This window comes from Euprymna scolopes, chromosome 5 (genome assembly GCF_053919585.1).
Source record: "Euprymna scolopes isolate OS-2025 chromosome 5, ASM5391958v1, whole genome shotgun sequence".
Taxonomy (NCBI): domain Eukaryota; kingdom Metazoa; phylum Mollusca; class Cephalopoda; order Sepiida; family Sepiolidae; genus Euprymna; species Euprymna scolopes.
This window is the reverse complement of record NC_136486.1, coordinates 73,397,331-73,416,401: the sequence shown is the minus strand read 5'-3', so window position 1 is coordinate 73,416,401 and position 19,071 is coordinate 73,397,331. Positions and strand designations below refer to the sequence as shown.

Sequence of the window (19,071 nt, the reverse complement as noted above, 5' to 3'; positions counted from 1 at the left end):
AAAATTGAGGATGTATAGACCACATCACTAACCTCGAAAATTATATCAGAGGAGCTTTTATCAATAAGGAACACGTAACATCTGTTTTTTTCGATCTTGAGAAAGTATATGAAACTACCTGGAAACACGGTATCATAAAAGATCTCCACAACATCGGACTAAGAGGCAGATTACCTGAATTCATAAAAAACTTTCTAACAGACAGATCTTTCCAAGTTCGCATAGACTCAACTTTATCAGACCCACAAAATCAAGAAGAAGGAGTGCCCCAAGGCAGCATATTATCAACAACTATCTTTAACATAAAAATCAATAACATTATAAAAGAACTCTCTCCTGATATACATAGCTCCTTATATGTAGATGACTGCTCAATCAGCTACAGATCTAAATACACTCACACTATTGAAAGAAAACTACAACATAACATAAATAAAATTAATAAATGGGCAATTAAAAATGGTTTCAAATTCTCCAAAACTAAAACAAAATGCATCCATTTCTGTTAACCAACGCAAACTCCACCCTGACCCAACCTTACAGATTGAAGGCGAAAAAATTCCAGTCGTAAATGAACACAAGCACCTGGGAATCATTTTTGACAAAAAACTAAATTTCATTCCACACATCAATCACATCAAAACCAAATGTAATAAAGCATTACAACTCCTATGAGTCATCGCCCATACAGATTGGGGAGCTGACAAGAACATACTATTCAAACTATATAGAGCATTAGTTAGATCAAAAATAGATTATGTTAGCTTCATATATCAATCCACCAAAAAGTCATATCTAAAAACCCTCAACACAATATGCCACTCCAGACTAAGACTAGCACTAGGAGCATTTCCAACCTCCCCTGTAGAAAGCCTGTATGCAGAAGCACATGAAACTCCTCCAATGCTCAGAAATCAAAACCGTGGTCTAAAATACTACACAAAACTTACAGCCAACCCCACAAACCCAGAACAGAATAGCACTTTAAATCCAAACCGTAACCACCTTTTCGACCAAAAAGAAAATGCAATCAAAACCTTTGGACTTAGAATAAAATCGATTTCCAAAGAAGCAAGTCTACCCATAACTAAAATTCACGAAACTGTCCTACTTAAAACCCCTCACTGGAAAATCGTATCCCCTAACATCGACCTAAGTTTAAGTAAATATGAAAAGAAACATACACATCCAATAACTTATCATGATAATCTCGATAAAATCAAAGAAAAGTATCCAGACCACACACACACATCTATACAGATGGGTCTAAAAAAATAGCGCAACAGCCAGTGCAGCAATACTCAATAAATCAATCAAAAAACAATCAAACCTCCCAAAAAAAACCTCAATCTTCAGTGCTGAAATACATGCTCTAATCCGAGCTCTCAAACTCCCCTCCAATAACAAAAAAACAAATTTATAATCCTTTCAGACTCCCAATCTACTCTAAAAGCGATTAAAAATAAAAAGATGGTCAACCCCCTAATCGCAAAATTACTCCAAAAATTAACTGAACTAAACAGTAAAAAGAAATCATTTTCGAGCCATTCCGGTATTAAAGGTAATGAATTAGCAGATTCAGCAGCAAATAACGCCTTAAATCTCCTAATCGATGCAAATTTTAAAATTCCATACATAGATCTAAAAAGACGTATCAACGCATATACAACAGAGAAATGGCAAACCTACTGGAATGAACACCCTAACAATAAACTTCACGAAATTATGCCAAAAATCAAAAAACAAGAACAAAATACGAAACTAAACAGAAAAGAAGTCAAACTAACAAAAATAAAAATAGGCCATACTCGCTTAACCCACTCATTTCTCCTAAAAAAAGAAAGCCAACCCATCTGTATACCTTGTCAAACACCACTCACAATCAAACACATATTAATTGAATGTACTGATTTTGTAACAGTAAGAAATCGATTCTACAAAGAAAACAATATTAAAGAGTTATTTGGTAAAAACAATCCCCACACCATACTCTCATATCTTAAAAAAATTGGCCTTTATAAAATTTTTTAAAAGAACCCTTTATACAACGGTCCTAGATATGACCTAAACTATATCCGATGGTGAGGGCTCCAGCTTGCAGGCCTTGGGGAGTGTGAAGCCACCCTTTAATTGCCATTGCTCCCAGGTCCACTCTGACCAGGGTGGTAGTACCTGTTAGGGTCCCAACTATGGGTTAAATAGAATCCGACTTAAAAAAAACAAATATACTCCATTAAAAATCGTTCCTCAAAATAACTAGATTCAGCATTAAATAACCTGAAAAAGGTTGATATGCCGCAAAACAAAAACAACCAACCAAATCCTCTTTCTTCCAAAAAAAAAACAACCAACCAAATCCTCTTTCTTCCAAAGCAAAAACAACCAACCTATTCAAGATTTCATAACCAATTCGTTATTTTTGTTGTTTTTTTTTTAATCTTTGTAAAATAGTTTATTAAATTGACATGAGGTGAGGGGAAAAAGTTCAAAAGAAAAAAGTGTTAGAAGGACTCTCCCGACACTTCATAGATGGTAGACCCTCCCGACACTATAAAGATGGTAGACCCTCCCAACACTTTATAGATGGTAGACCCTCCCAACACTTTATAGATGGTAGACCATCCCGACACTTTATAGATGGTAGACCCTCCCAACACTTTATAGATGCTAGACCCTCCCAACACTTTATATATGGTAGACCCTCCCAACACTTTATATATGGTAGACCCTCCCAACACTTTATAGATGGTAGACCCTCCCAACACTTTATAGATGGTAGACACTCCCGACGTTTTATAGATGGTAGACCCTCCCGACATTTTATAGATGGTAGACCCTCCCAATACTTTATAGATGCTAGACCCTCCCAACACTTTTTAGATGGTAGATCTACCAGCACTTTATAAATTGTAGACCCTCCCAACACTTTATATATGGTAGACCTTCCGGACACTTTATAGATGCTAGACCCTCCCAACACTTTATAGATGGTAGACCCCCCCCAACATTTTATATATGGTGGACCCTCCCGACATTTTATAGATGGTAGACCCTCCCAACACTTTATAGATGGTAGACCCACCCAACACTTTATAGATGGTAGACCCTCCCAACACTTTATAGATGGTAGACCCACCCAACACTTTATAGATGGTAGACCCTCCCAACACTTTATAGATGGTAGACCCTCCCGTCACTTTATAGATGGTAGACCCTCCCAACACTTTATAGATGGTAGACCATCCCAACACTTTATAGATGGTAGACCCTCCCAACACTTTTTAGATGCTAGACCCTCCCAACACTTTATAGATGGTAGACCCTCCCAGCACTTTATAAATGGTAGACCCTCCCAACACTTTAAAGATGGTAGACCATCCCAACACTTTATAGATAGTAGACCCTCCCAACACTTTATAGATGGTAGACCCTTCTGACACTTTATAGATGGTAGAGCCTCCCAACATTTATAGATGGTAGACCCTCCCGACACTTTATAGATGGTAGACCCTCCCAACACTTTATAGATGGTAGACCCTCCCAACACTTTATTGATGGTAGACCCTTCTGACACTTTATAGATGGTAGAGCCTCCCAACATTTATAGATGGTAGACCATCCCAACACTTTATAGATGGTAGACCCTCCCAACACTTTATAGATGGTAGACCCTCCCAACACTTTATAGATGGTAGACCCTTCTGACACTTTATAGATGGTAGAGCCTCCCGACATTTATAGATGGTAGACCCTCCCGACACTTTATAGATGGTAGACCCTCCTGACACTTTATAGATGGTAGACCCTCCCAACACTTTATAGATGGTAGACCCTCCCAACACTTTATAGATGGTAGACACTCCCGAGATTTATAGATGGTAGACCATCCCGACACTTTATAGATGCTAGATCCTCCCAACACTTTATAAATGGTAGACCCACCCGACATTTATACATGGTAGACCCTCCCGACACTTTATAGATGGTAGACCCTCCCAACACTTAATATATGGTAAACCCTCCCGACATTTTATAGATGGTAGACCCTCCCAACATTTTATAGATGGTAGACCCTCCCAACATTTTATAGATGGTAGACCTCCCGACATTTTATAGATGGTAGACCCTCCCAACACTTTATAGATGCTAGATCCTCCTAACACTTTATAAATGGTAGACCCTCCCGACACTTTATAGATGGTAGACCCTTCTGACACTTTATAATTGGGAGATCCTTCTGACACTTTATAATTGGTAGACCCCCCAACATTTTATATATGGTGGACCCTCCCGACATTTTATAGATGGTAGACCCTCCCAACACTTTATAGATGGTAGACACTCCCGACACTTTATAGATGGTAGACCCTCCCAACACTTTATAGATGCTAGACCCTCCCGACACTTTATAGATGCTAGACTCTACCAACACTTTATATATGGTAGACCCCCCCAACACTTTATAGATGGTAGACCCTCCCGACACTTTATAGATGCGAGACCCTCCCAATACTTTATAGATGGTAGACCCTCCCAACACTTTATAGATGGTAGATCTACCAGCACTTTATAAATTGTAGACCCTCCCAACACTTTATATATGGTAGACCTTCCGGACACTTTATAGATGCTAGACCCTCCCAACACTTTATAGATGATAGACCCTCCCAACACTTTATAGATGGTAGACACTCCCGACACTTTATAGATGGTAGACCCTCCCGACACTTTATAGATGCTAGATCCTCCAAACACTTTATAAATGGTAGACCCTCCCGACACTTTATACATGGTAGACCCTCCCGACACTTTATAGATGCTAGACCCTTCCAACACTTTATAGATGCTAGTCCCTCCCGACACTTTATAGATGGTAGACCCTCCCAACACTTTATAGATGGTAGATCCTCCCAACACTTTATAGATGCTAGACCCTTCCAACACTTTATAGATGCTAGTCCCTCCCGACACTTTATAGATGCTAGTCCCTCCTGACACTTTATAGATGCTAGATCCTCCCGACATTTTATAGATGGTAGACCCTCCCAACACTTTATAGATGCTAGACCCTCCCAACACTTTTTAGATGCTAGACCCTTCCAACACTTTATAGATGGTAGACCCTCCCGACACTTTATAGATGCTAGACCCTCCCAATACTTTATAGATGGTAGACCCTCCCAACACTTTATAGATGGTAGATCTACCAGCACTTTATAAATTGTAGACCCTCCCAACACTTTATATATGGTAGACCTTCCGGACACTTTATAGATGCTAGATCCTCCCAACACTTTATAGATGGTAGACCCTCCCAACACTTTATATATGGTAGCCTCTACTGACACTTTATAGATGGTAGACCCTCCCAACACTTTATATATAGTAGACTCTACCGACACTTTATAGATGGTAGACCCTCCCGACACTTTATAGATGGTAGACCCTCCCGAAACTTTATAGATGCTAGATCCTCCCAACACTTTATAAATGGTAGACCCTCCCGACACTTTATACATGGTAGACCCTCCCGACACTTTATACATGGTAGACCCTTCCAACACTTTATAGATGCTAGTCCCTCCCGACACTTTATAGATGATAGACCCTCCCGACACTTTATAGATGCTAGATCCTCCCAACACTTTATACATGGAAGACCCTCCCGACACTTTATAGATGGTAGACCCTCCCAACACTTTACAGATAGTAGATCCTCCCAACACTTTATAGATGGTAGACCCTCCCAACACTTTATAGATGGTAGACCCTCCCGACAATTTTTAGATTGTAGACCCTCCCAACACTTTATAGATGGTAGACCCTTCCAACACTTTATAGATGGTAGACTCTACTGTAAATTTATAGATGGTAGACTTACCGACACTTTATAGATGGTAGACCCTCCCAACACTTTATATATGGTAGCCTCTACTGACACTTTATAGATGGTAGACCCTCCCAACACTTTATATATGGTAGACTCTACCGACACTTTATAGATGGTAGACCCTCCCAACACTTTAAAGATGGTAGACCTTTCTGACACTTTATAGATGCTAGACCCTCCCAATACTTTATAGATGCTAGACCCTCCCAACACTTTTTAGATGGTAGATCTACCAGCACTTTATAAATTGTAGACCCTCCCAACACTTTATATATGGTAGACCTTCCGGACACTTTATAGATGCTAGACCCTCCCAACACTTTATAGATGGTAGACCATCCCGACACTTTATAGATGGTAGACCCTCCCGACACTTTATAAATGGTAGACCCTCCCGACACTTTATAGATTGTAGACCCTCCCAACACTTTATAGATGGTAGACCCTCCCGACACTTTATAGATGCAAGACCCTTCCAACACTTTATAGATGCTAGACCCTCCCGACACTTTATAGATGGTAGTCCCTCCCAACACTTTATAGATGGTAGACCCTCCCGACACTTTATAGATGGTAGACTCTCCCAACACTTTATAGACAGTAGACCCTCCCAACACTTTTTAGATTGTAGACACTCCCGACACTTTATAGATGGTAGACCCTCCCAACACTTTATAGATAGTAGACCCTCCCAACACTTTATAGATGGTAGACCCTCCCAACACTTTATAGATGCTAGACCCTCCCGACACTTTATAGATGGTAGACCCTCCCAACACTTTATAGATGGTAGACCCTCCTAACACTTTATAGATGGTAGACCCTCCCAACACTTTATATATGGTAGACTCTACCGACACTTTATAGATGCTAGATTCTCCCAACACTTTATAAATGGTAGACCCTCTTGACACTTTATAGATGCTAGACCCTCCCCACACTTTATAGATGCTAGACCCTTCCAACACTTTATAGATGCTAGACCCTCCCGACACTTTATAGATGGTAGACCCTCCCAACACTTTATAGATGCTAGTCCCTCCCGACACTTTATAGATGGTAGACCCTCCCAACACTTTATAGATGCTAGTCCCTCCCGACACTTTATAGATGGTAGACTCTACCGACACTTTATAGATGCTAGATTCTCCCAACACTTTATAAATAGTAGACCCTCCCGACACTTTATAGATGCTAGACCCTCCCCACACTTTATAGATGCTAGACCCTTCCAACACTTTATAGATGCTAGATCCTACCGACACTTTATAGATGGTAGACCCTCCCAACACTTTATAGATGGTAGACCCTCCCAACACTTTATAGATGGTAGACCCTCCCAACACTTTATAGATGGTAGACCCTCCCAACAATTTTTAGATTGTAGACACTCCCAACACTTTATAGATGGTAGACCCTCCCAACACTTTATAGATGGTAGACCCTACCGACACTTTATAGATGATAGACCCTCCCAACACTTTATAGATGCTAGACCTTCCCAACACTTTATACATGGTAGACTCTCCCGACACTTTATAGATGGTAGACCCTCCCAACACTTTATAGAAGCTAGACCTTCCCAACACTTTATAGATGGTAGACACTCCCAACACTTTATAGATTGTAGACACTCCCAACACTTTATAGATGGTAGACCCTCCCAACACTTTATAGATGGTAGACCCTCCCGACACTTTATAGATGATAGACCCTCCCAACACTTTATAGATGCTAGACCTTCCCAACACTTTATAGATGGTAGACCCTCCCAACACTTTATAGAAGCTAGACCTTCCCAACACTTTATAGATGGTAGACCGCCCACTGTTTTCCAGCTTGATGGGAGACGAAGACAAACAGGTTAATCTGTAAATGGGGCTGAATTCTAGCCAGGGTAGGGTTGAAATAAGGTGGTGGAGTTGATACCACTCCAAGATGGAAGCAATTAGTGGGGGGGGGGGCAGAGGCGAAAAGAAAAGCCCAGAAGAACGCAATGAGATCCTAATCAGCAAAAGATTCAAACCCACACTTCTCATTCAGTTGCGATGTGTACACCACCATTCTATGGCCAGGATTGCAACAAATACCATCCATCTCTCCATCTCACAGTAGCTCAGCTGGCATATGGATTACATAGGATGCGTCAAGTGGGTGAGGATGCTTGAGATTAATGTGATTCGTCACTTCCAGTACCGCTTGAATTTGCTGCATTCGAAGAAAGTATGTTCCAGCATTTCCTCAGCTGGAGTCCTGCAATGGGGACACCCGGGCGACTCTACTAGTCCGGCACCGTGTCGCATGGCGTTAAGGGATAATGCATTAAAGGTCAAGTTGTGTAAGTAACTCAAACCACGTACCCAGTTGCACTGGGAGAAGACCTCCTCTTTCAACAATCCCAAACACTTGAAGAGCGGGTCGTCAGTGACCCCCCCCCCTCACTAATTCCCTAAAGAGTTATTTTCTCAAAGCCCGTGAAAGGTTGCTGGACCTTGGGAGCTTCCTGACTGTGGCTCAGCACTCTCTGATGAACTGCGTGTCGTCTGATGACCTATGATGAACCTAGACTGAGTGGTCGAGGATGAAGTCAGGAAAAGTGTTATTGACCGCAGCGTTCCATGCTGACTCTTCTGTCAAGGTTCAACTCAGGAAAGCCAGCCTCTCAGCATCTCAATAACACCTCAAGGTAGGCATGCCCAAGCCTCCGTCACATGGACATTGAACACAGACGTGTCTGTGAACCCAATGCCTCCCTTCATCCCAAAGAAGCAAGGACTGGAGGCTCTGGAGGGCCTTCAGGTAATTTGTAGGCAGAGGAAGTACAGCTTGTGGGTAGAGGATGATGGGAAATATGGAAGTAGCATATGTCTCCGCTCTACTCCTCAAAGAAAGTTTCCTTCAAATCTATGAGTTGACAGCAGCTTCAACATTTGACTTTACCCATTTCGAGCCACAGACCTGGTCTGAAACACACACAAAGAATCCGAAAGACCATCCTGTGGGGAAAATGCAATGGACAAATTTGATCTGAGATTGATACCGGAGTGTGACGGCTCCTCCGCCGGACCCTCGGTAGTTGAGTCGTGGGAAAAAGCTAAGCTTGTCTGCCGGCTTTGCAAAGTAAAGGATCCCACGCTTGTCATCCCATTGAGGCTGACCAAGGGGGATATTCCGTTTATCAACAGCTTGAGGATGAAGCAACTCTGGAGGAGGTTAAGTAGGCACTATACACGACCTTTGCTACGGACCCTTTTATTGCCTGGAGGCAGTTCACCGAACGGCGGCTTGGGTTGGATGAGACAGTGAACATCTACCTGGTGGATATAAAGAGATTAGCTGTGCTGTTTGGTGTTTTGTGACTGAACACATATTAAGTTGTGTCTGTCTCACAGGACTCCTGGTTGACACCAGCCAACTGCTTCAAGCATCGTCAAGGCTTAGCTAGATTGAACTTCAGGAATTGTTGGCTAGAGCCCGCAATATTTTAAAAGAAAAAGATGCGAAGCCAGTGCTAGCAGCTGCAGAAGCATCTACTCCATCAGAAGATGGCGTAAGCTGGGCCAAACCACTTTTCTAGGGACTGCCGAAGCCAAAGCAGTGTAAAGGACACGTCTGCTCAGGAAACGCCAAGACGCATGCGTTGCTACCAGTGCAGCAAGCTAGGTCACGTAGCAAGGAGTTGTCCAGGAAATGGACAAGGGGAGTAAACTATAGCGCCAGTATTCTCCCCAGACCACTGACAAATAAGGCGCTACCCGCAGTGAGAGTATGCGTGAACGGGTGTGAATGCTTTGCGCTCGTAGACACAAGGTGCACGCAGACTCTCGTGTGCAAGGCATGCTGTGAATATAAAATTCTCCCTGGAGCTCGTGGAGAATACGATAAGGAACTACAGACTTGAATAAAAAAAATGGATGGCTAGTTCCCTATCCAGAGAAGGAATTGGACCCCCCAAAGTGTCTGATCCCGTTAATGGTGGTTATCCAGTATAATAAACAGAAGGTGAGGCCGGTACTCGACTATCGGGAACTAAACGAGCACGTAAATCCTTTTACAGCCCGCACAGATGTATGTACCTAGAAGTTAAGGGAATGGCGGCAAGCAGGATCTAATGTATCTGTGCTGGATCTTCGTAAAGCATACTTTCAAGTGCATGTACATCAGTCACTATGGCCATATCAAACGGTGCTCATCAAGGGAGAAAGGTATTGCTTAACCTGCATGGGATTGATTTGGACTTAATGTGGCACCATCAATTATGCAAAGGATTGTTGATGCTAAGGATGAGCGCATTCAGCGTTGATTGTTGATGCTAAGGATGAGCGCATTCAGCGTTGATTGCTGATGACTAAGGATGAGCGCATTCAGCGGGCAACATCTGCATATATTGATGATGTGTATGTGGATGAAGAAATTGTGCCTGCATCGCATGTAAAAGAACATCTTCAGAACTTTGGCCTTCTCAGCTAGGAATCAGAAAGGCTACGGGATGGTGCAAGAGTGCTCAGTTGGCAGGTCTGGGAAGAAGATAATGTTCTGTGTTGGAAACGAGGCAATGAAATCCCAGGTATGCCCTGTGTTTTCATGCAACGGAATGTATTTTCATTGGGTGGAAAGTTGATTGGACACCTTCCTATGGTTGCGCCCAGAAAAGGATTCCCAACACATAAACCTGGCAGAAAACTCGATGCAGTGATCAAGGGAATAAACTTGGCAATCCTTTGGAAGACAACCACCCTGCGGCTATTCACAGATTCTGCTTGCGTCCATAAGTGGATTTTAGACACTCTTACCAGACGGGCTAGAGTGCGAACAAAGCAACGAGCGAGATGCTCATTCGTCGGTGGGTCAACACGATCATGAGCCTGGTGAACGAATATGCACTATCAATGGAGGTGTCCCTGGTCAGATCCAGCATAAACAAGTTGTTTGAACCAGGAGTGCAAAGGGCAGACATCATGGAAGTGGTCAAAAACTGTGTGGAATGCCAATCCATTGACCCGGCACCCGTTCGCTGGGAAAAGGGGAAGTTAGAAGTTAGGAGCCACTGGAGTCGGCTAGCGATAGACATTACTCACCACAATGGCGAGGATTTCCTGACTCTCATTGATTGCGGTCTGTCAAGGTTTGCCATATGGCGTATGCTGCGTCGACAAAATACAGTCACTATTGTCCGTCAACTAAACAATATTTTCCTTGAACATGGACCGCCAACAGAAATATTGCTTGACAATGGTGCTGCATTTACCAGTGAGCAGTTTAAGAAGTCTACTAACAGCTGGGGAATACATTTGAGGTTTCGATGCGCCCATGTACCTAGTGAAAATGGGATCATTGAACGGAATCATTGAACCGTCAAAACAATCATGGCTAGATCAGGCTGCACAGTGTTTGAGGCAATTTATTTATACAATGTAACCCCGAAAGATGATGTTTCGCCAGCTGATACATTGCATAGGTATCACGTCAGGGTGAAGGGCATAGAAACGAACCTGCTGCCTGAACTGGAAGTAACCGGAGAGAGAGTGAAGAAAGGGGATGTTGTGTGGATCAAAAACCCACAAGGCAAGTGCACGACAAGGTATGGAGTTGGGTGAGTCACTGAAATAATCAGCCCACAAGTGGTGTGGGTCGACAGCGTGCCCCATCATGCTTAAGACATACGGTTAGTAATGCAACCATCACTAAACGACATGAGCGAATCAGAGTCAGAATCTAGCGAAGCATTGCTCTGGATTGCAGCACCACCATCAGACAGTGACTCTGAGATTAGTAGCCTCCCAGAAGAGACAGAGATGCTCGACCCTCAGACTGCAGACGAAAGCACAAGTGAAGATGAGGTGTGTGTCATCCCCCCTCGAAGAAGCACCCGGCAAAGACAATCACCACCCCCTTGCCATCTCTGTGATTATAAGATCAGGGGGGAGTGTGGGGAAAATGGCTTACCGTACAAACGTCCTTGTGTCTGTCTGTCCTGTGAATTGCACACGTCGAGAAAGAAAGAAAGAAAGAGTTCATCATGGCGGTCGTGATGTTTTGTAATGAACAAAGTCTCGCGAGATCACATGCGCGTGCCTTATAAAAACAGGTCACTTGTCAGTGGGAAAGGATGGGAGAAATCATTTGACGTTTGAGAAGCGGCAAAATTTGTGTGAGCAGTGATGCTAGGAAGCGATGGTAGACCCTATCTAAAGCTTTGGATCCAAATTGATCAGTGCAGCTTCCATGTCATCTTCTATCCTTCCCTCTAAGTGCCAGGTGTTCTGAATTGATTGCCCCTTCACAGCATAGTTCTGCTCGAATTTGATCAAGTGAACAACCTGCAGCTGATTCGATAGAATCTTGCCCAAAATCTTTATCTCTGTGTTTAGCAGAGTTATGGGCTTATAGTCATCTAGTTCTTCTCCACCATTCTGTCCCTCTTCCTCAGCAATGTGATCACACCCTTACATTCAAAGCAACGGTTTCAAAACATAAACTAGCTGACAACATGGATAGCTATAAAGGATGAGACTCTCGTCAAACCAATGGTTGAACTCATCCATCAGAATTGGTATAAACATGGGTGACACCCACAAATACAATTCATAAGGCAGACCATCAAGTCAGAACCTCCTGCTCTGTTACACTCAGGTGGAGAAAGTCGGCCAAATAGTTGCTAAAGTCTTGTACAAGGAGGCCAAGCTGTTGTATAAATTGCTCCTTGAAATGCCCTTGAATTCCCTCGTATATCTCCCAAGTCAATCCCAAAATACGTCCATCCAGGTGTTTGATAATTGCAATATAATTATCCGAGCGATGCCTGGAAACTTCACTATGCTTATCTACATTGGAGTTCATGGCTTTGTTGGATACTTTTCCGAGCCTAACCCTAACTACCTGGTTTTCATAATGCTCGCTAGCCTCATATCTAAGGCCCTGCTTAGCTAGTTCATAGCTAACAGTATCCCTTACACTCACAGCCTGGCTATTTTCTCTTCTAGCTGGTCTTCGTCCTGGCCTTATCTAGTGCAAGGTGTTGGAGAAGTTCCTAATCTTTGCTTTTAGGCTGACCCACCACTTGCTCCCAGTAACCACCTGATTAAAGCTGGTAAGTCGAGTTAGTTTCTCCTGGAAGTTTTGTATAGGATTGAGAAAGGTATCCAAACATTTGAAATGAACTGTGACAGAACTGGGAACAGGTAAAATAGGAATATCATACTTTCTATTTCAGAAACACTGTAGATGTGAGGGTGAATTGAACATGAGTTGTGGAGATGGTCACTGGAAGCTCATTTTGGCTTGATCCTGTTTTACAAATGATGCAGAATTGCAATATACACAAGTGAAAAGTGAGTCTAAACCGTCTTTAATTCAATGTGTGAAAGTGATTCTAAATTGAATGATGAGAGAAGACCATAGCTGTGGCAGCCAAAGATGAAGAATGCCAAACTTTAAAAATTGCTGACTCCAGTCATGCAATGACCTCCAACCCATAGCTCAAGTTTTCTGACCTATGCGTAAAGAATTATATGCGTAAAGAATTATATGTGTAAAGAATTATATGTGTAAAGAATTATATGTGTAAAGAATTATATGTGTAAAGAATTATATGCGTGAAGAATTATATTGTAAAGAATTATATGTGTAAAGAATTATATTGTAAAGAATTATATGTGTAAAGAATTATACGTGTAAAGAATTATATGTGTAAAGAATTATATTGTAAAGAATTATATGCGTAAAGAATTATATGTGTAAAGAATTATGTGTAAAGAATTATGTGTAAAGAATTATATGTGTAAAGAATTATATGCGTGAAGAATTATATTGTAAAGAATTATATGCGTAAAGAATTATATGTGTAAAGAATTATATGCGTAAAGAATTATATGCGTAAAGAATTATATGCGTAAAGAATTATATGTGTAAAGAATTATATTGTAAAGAATTATATGTGTAAAGAATTATATGTGTAAAGAATTATATTGTAAAGAATTATATGCGTAAAGAATTATATGTGTAAAGAATTATATTGTAAAGAATTATATGCATAAAGAATTATATGTGTAAAGAATTATATGCATAAAGAATTATATGTGTAAAGAATTATATGTGTAAAGAATTATATGTGTAAAGAATTATATGCATAAATAATTATATGTGTAAAGAATTATATGTGTAAAGAATTATATGCATAAAGAATTATATGCATAAAGAATTATATGTGTAAAGAATTATATGTGTAAAGAATTATATGTGTAAAGAATTATATTGTAAAGAATTATATGCGTAAAGAATTATATGCGTAAAGAATTATATGTGTAAAGAATAATATTGTAAAGAATTATATGCATAAAGAATTATATGTGTAAAGAATTATATGCGTAAAGAATTATATGCGTAAAGAATTATATGTGTAAAGAATTATATGTGTAAAGAATTATATGTGTAAAGAATTATATGCATAAAGAATTATATGTGTAAAGAATTATATGTGTAAAGAATTATATTGTAAAGAATTACATGCGTAAAGAATTATATGTGTAAAGAATTATAGTGTAAAGAATTATATGCGTAAAGAATTATATGCGTAAAGAATTATATGCGTAAAGAATTATATGTGTAAAGAATTATATGCGTAAAGAATTATATGTGTAAAGAATTATATGTGTAAAGAATTATGTGTAAAGAATTATATGTGTAAAGAATTATATTGTAAAGAATTATATGCGTAAAGAATTATATGTGTAAAGAATTATATGCGTAAAGAATTATATGCGTAAAGAATTATATGTGTAAAGAATTATATTGTAAAGAATTATATTGTAAAGAATTATATGTGTAAAGAATTATATGTGTAAAGAATTATATGCGTAAAGAATTATATGTGTAAAGAATTATATTGTAAGGAATTATATGCGTAAAGAATTATATGCGTAAAGAATTATATGCGTAAAGACTTATATGTGTAAAGAATTATATGCATAAAGAATTATATGTGTAAAGAATTATATGTGTAAAGAATTATATGTGTAAAGAATTATATGCGTAAAGAATTATATGTGTAAAGAATTATATGTGTAAAGAATTATATTCGTAAAGAATTATATGTGTAAAGAATTATATGCGTAAAGAATTATATGTGTAAAGAATTATATGTGTAAAGAATTATATGTGTAAAGAATTATATGTGTAAAGAATTATATGTGTAAAGAATTATATGCGTAAAGAATTATATGCGTAAAGAATTATATGCGTAAAGAATTATGTGTAAAGAATTATATGTGTAAAGAATTATATTGTAAAGAATTATATGTGTAAAGAATTATATGCGTAAAGAATTATATGCGTAAAGAATTATATGCGTAAAGAATTATATTGTAAAGAATTATATTGTAAAGAATTATATGTGTAAAGAATTATATGTGTAAAGAATTATATGCGTAAAGAATTATATGTGTAAAGAATTATATTGTAAGGAATTATATGCGTAAAGAATTATATGCGTAAAGAATTATATGCGTAAAGACTTATATGTGTAAAGAATTATATGCATAAAGAATTATATGTGTAAAGAATTATATTGTAAAGAATTATATGCGTAAAGAATTATATGTGTAAAGAATTATATTGTAAAGAATTATATGTGTAAAGAATTATATGCGTGAAGAATTATATTGTAAAGAATTATATGCGTAAAGAATTATATGCGTAAAGAATTATATGTGTAAAGAATTATATGTGTAAAGAATTATATGTGTAAAGAATTATATTGTAAAGAATTATATGCGTAAAGAATTATATGTGTAAAGAATTATATTGTAAAGAATTATATGTGTAAAGAATTATATGCGTAAAGAATTATATGCATAAAGAATTATATGTATAAAGAATTATATGTGTAAAGAGTTATATTGTAAAGAATTATATTCGTAAAGAATTATATCGTAAAGAATTATATGCGTAAAGAATTATATGTGTAAAGAATTATATGTGTAAAGAATTATATGTGTAAAGAATTATATGCGTAAAGAATTATATGTGTAAAGAATTATATGTGTAAAGAATTATATTCGTAAAGAATTATATGTGTAAAGAATTATATGTGTAAATAATTATATGTGTAAAGAATTATATGTGTAAAGAATTATATGTGTAAAGAATTATATGCGTAAAGAATTATATGCGTAAAGAATTATGTGTAAAGAATTATATGCGTAAAGAATTATATGTGTAAAGAATTATATGTATAAAGAATTATATGTGTAAAGAATTATATGTGTAAAGAATTATATTGCCTGGAACTGAAGTTCTTATTAAAGATAACAAAATCCTGATACCTCGACAACTTTTTTGCAGACTGGAATTCTCCTCACTCTGCACATCAACCTGTGAATGGTATTCTGGCAAATGCAAGACAATGATTGTTTTGGCTGGTTTGGATGCTAACATCAGGCAAACCAGAGTCCAATGCCGTACTTGCAACGCAATTATACCATCTCAGCTCAGGGAAGTCTTGATGTCACCAGCATACCTGGAATTTCCATTCTAACAAGTAGCGGTTGACTTTGTCGATATACAGGGTAGGAACTTAATGGTGTATGCTGATCGATATACTGGATGGGTGAAAGTGGCTCTAATAACGTTGAGCCAAAAGTGTATTTGATATGTTGAGAACTTGGTTCTATACTTATGGTGCACCTGAAAAAAATCTCTTTGGACAGGGGATCATCAGTTGAGTCCCAGGAATACAACTTTTTTTTAAGAAATGGGATATACAGAAACATACCTCATCAGCCGATTACATTCAAAGCAACGGTTGCAAAACATAAACTAGCTGACAACATCGACAGATATAAACACCTATGCCATGATAGGACTGCGCAGGCATCACTTACTCATAGCAACACCCTCATCCAAGCCCTTGACATGTTCTCAGCCATAATGCTATATAGTTGAGGCATTAACGACCACCTTCTTGTGCTACGAGGTAAATACCAAACGCAGAAACAATGGAAAGAAGGTGAACTAAAGGATTTAGCCAAGAAGCATATGTGAAACCAAGAGTTTCAGCATTGTCATCCACTCCAGACTTTGTCCAGATCCAGAACCAGAATGGTAGCTAGCACCGTCAATGTACAAAGATGAGAAGCATTGTAGAGACACCTGGGAACTGAGTGCAAGTAGATGGGAGCAGTTGAGTAACACTGTGCAACCGTCAGTTTCTCCATAAAATATACCCAGTTGCGGATAGCCCATATTACACCACAACGAGAACCTCATCCATTCATAAACCCTGAACCCCCACAGAAACAATTCCCTGAAGAAGCTATGGAGGATGAACCGCACATCAATGTTAGATTGCCTAGCAAGTATGATGAAGAAAAAATGAAAGTTGATGATACGACAGGAAGATGTACACACCTGGTCAGTCCTTAACAATCTTCATGTCGCAAAATTAGCATCAAAAAACTTATCGCCACAAATGCATGGAAAAACACAGTTTTCTGGTTCATCCAAAGATGACCACAACAATCTATGGTCAGGGGGGGGGGCATGTATAGGTAAAATAATCATCTGTTCCTGACAACAGGAAATAATTAGGGGTGATCTACCATAATAGCTATATATAGAAGAGACATTAGGACAGCCATTTGCTTTTTGTGTAGGTCTTAGTAACAAGCAGGAAAAACACATTTTCCCACTTTACACTCTCCAAAAAGAACTTGTCACCAATCAATGTCTGGTTTAAAACAGCAAATGAGAATCTACAACCAACAACTAGTATAGGACAGTATGCTTGCAAGTGCTGTGCTAGTCTAAAAATCGGTCAGGTTTTAAAAGCCATTTTTGATATGTTGTTCATGTGTGAGTTAAAGGAATAACTGATGACAATACTGGATAATAAGTTTGATATTATCATTCATATATATATATATATATATATATATATATATATATATGGAATATATTGGACAGGGTTATCTCCCTTACACGCCAATGAAACTGTTGATGCCCTTTATCACTAAAGGGCGTAACAGTCTTTTATGGTGCATTTGTAAATAAAGCGAGCGAAAAACAGCCATTTTTGTTTTGCACGTGCTAACAGCTCATTCATGTATAATGTTAATTATGTCTTGTGCGTTTTTATTCATGTGCAGTGTTAATGTTGATACACTTTAATTGGCGACGAGGACGAGATAATGCGGAGGAGTAACAAGACAATTTAAAAATAAAAGCAGTGAACACCCACAACCCAATGGGCCAGTAAAAGTTGCTGAGGAACGGATAAAAATGGTGTTGCTAGGCACAATTCAAGAATAGAATAGTGCAGAAGAAGAATGGTCGTACTATATTCAGAGAGTAAAGTTCATTTTTACTGCCAATGATGTGTTGAATGAAGGTAAGAAGCGTGCTATATTTTTGTTGGTTATTGGGGCAAAACATTATTTGCAGGGGTTTAGCCGAAAACAGGCCTGAGCAGAAAACATTTGAAGAACTGTGTATTCTGATGGAGAGACACATCAGGCTGGCCCCCAACAAGATACATGAACGTTTCTTATTCAACACGAAGGACAAACGAGAAGGCGAGTCCATCAGTGAATATGTGGCCACATGTGCCAAAAATGTCGGAGCATTGCAACTTTGAAGAAAAAGTAAATGAACACATACGTGATTGTTTGGTTGTGGGAGTGAAAGATGAGAAGATACAGGACCACTTGCTTGGCGAAAGGATGCTAACTTTGGACAAGGCCATTGAAATAGCAGTGTCCATGGAATCGGCAAGGAAATATTCCAACTTGATGTTGGGAGCACAGACGAGTGAAAGTGAAATGTCCATACACAGGTTGCCATTAAAACGCTAGCCACCAGGCGGACAAGGACCAGTTTAAAGACAGGAATGTTTTAAATGTAGGTGAATCGGGCATACTTGTCGGAAGGGTAGCAGCACAAGGGAAGGAAAGCAGGGCGGTGAACAATATGGAGGAAAATTGTTGTGCAGAAGAAATGGAAATAAATATGGAAAAGCTAGACTTGCACACAGTTGCTATACTTCGGACGCCACCAGTATTAATGGAACTACTAATTAATCAAGAGAAAGTGGTCATGGAAGTGGACACAGGAGCTTCATGCACAGTAATGAGCCTAGAAAAGTTCAAGAAAATTGGCCAAATTTGTGATCTAAAAGAAAGCCATGT

The 19,071-nt window shown here is 39.0% G+C and overlaps 1 long non-coding RNA gene across 2 annotated transcripts in view; it reads left to right on the top strand.

Moving 5' to 3' along the window:
- Window positions 1-19,071, top strand: part of LOC145276845 (uncharacterized) — a 97,641-nt gene that overhangs the window by 30,855 nt on the left and 47,715 nt on the right. For both annotated transcript variants that reach the window (XR_013868039.1, XR_013868040.1), the window contains exon 2: window positions 13,104-13,221. This is a non-coding gene — a long non-coding RNA (uncharacterized LOC145276845). The remainder of the gene's footprint in view (window positions 1-13,103; window positions 13,222-19,071) is intronic.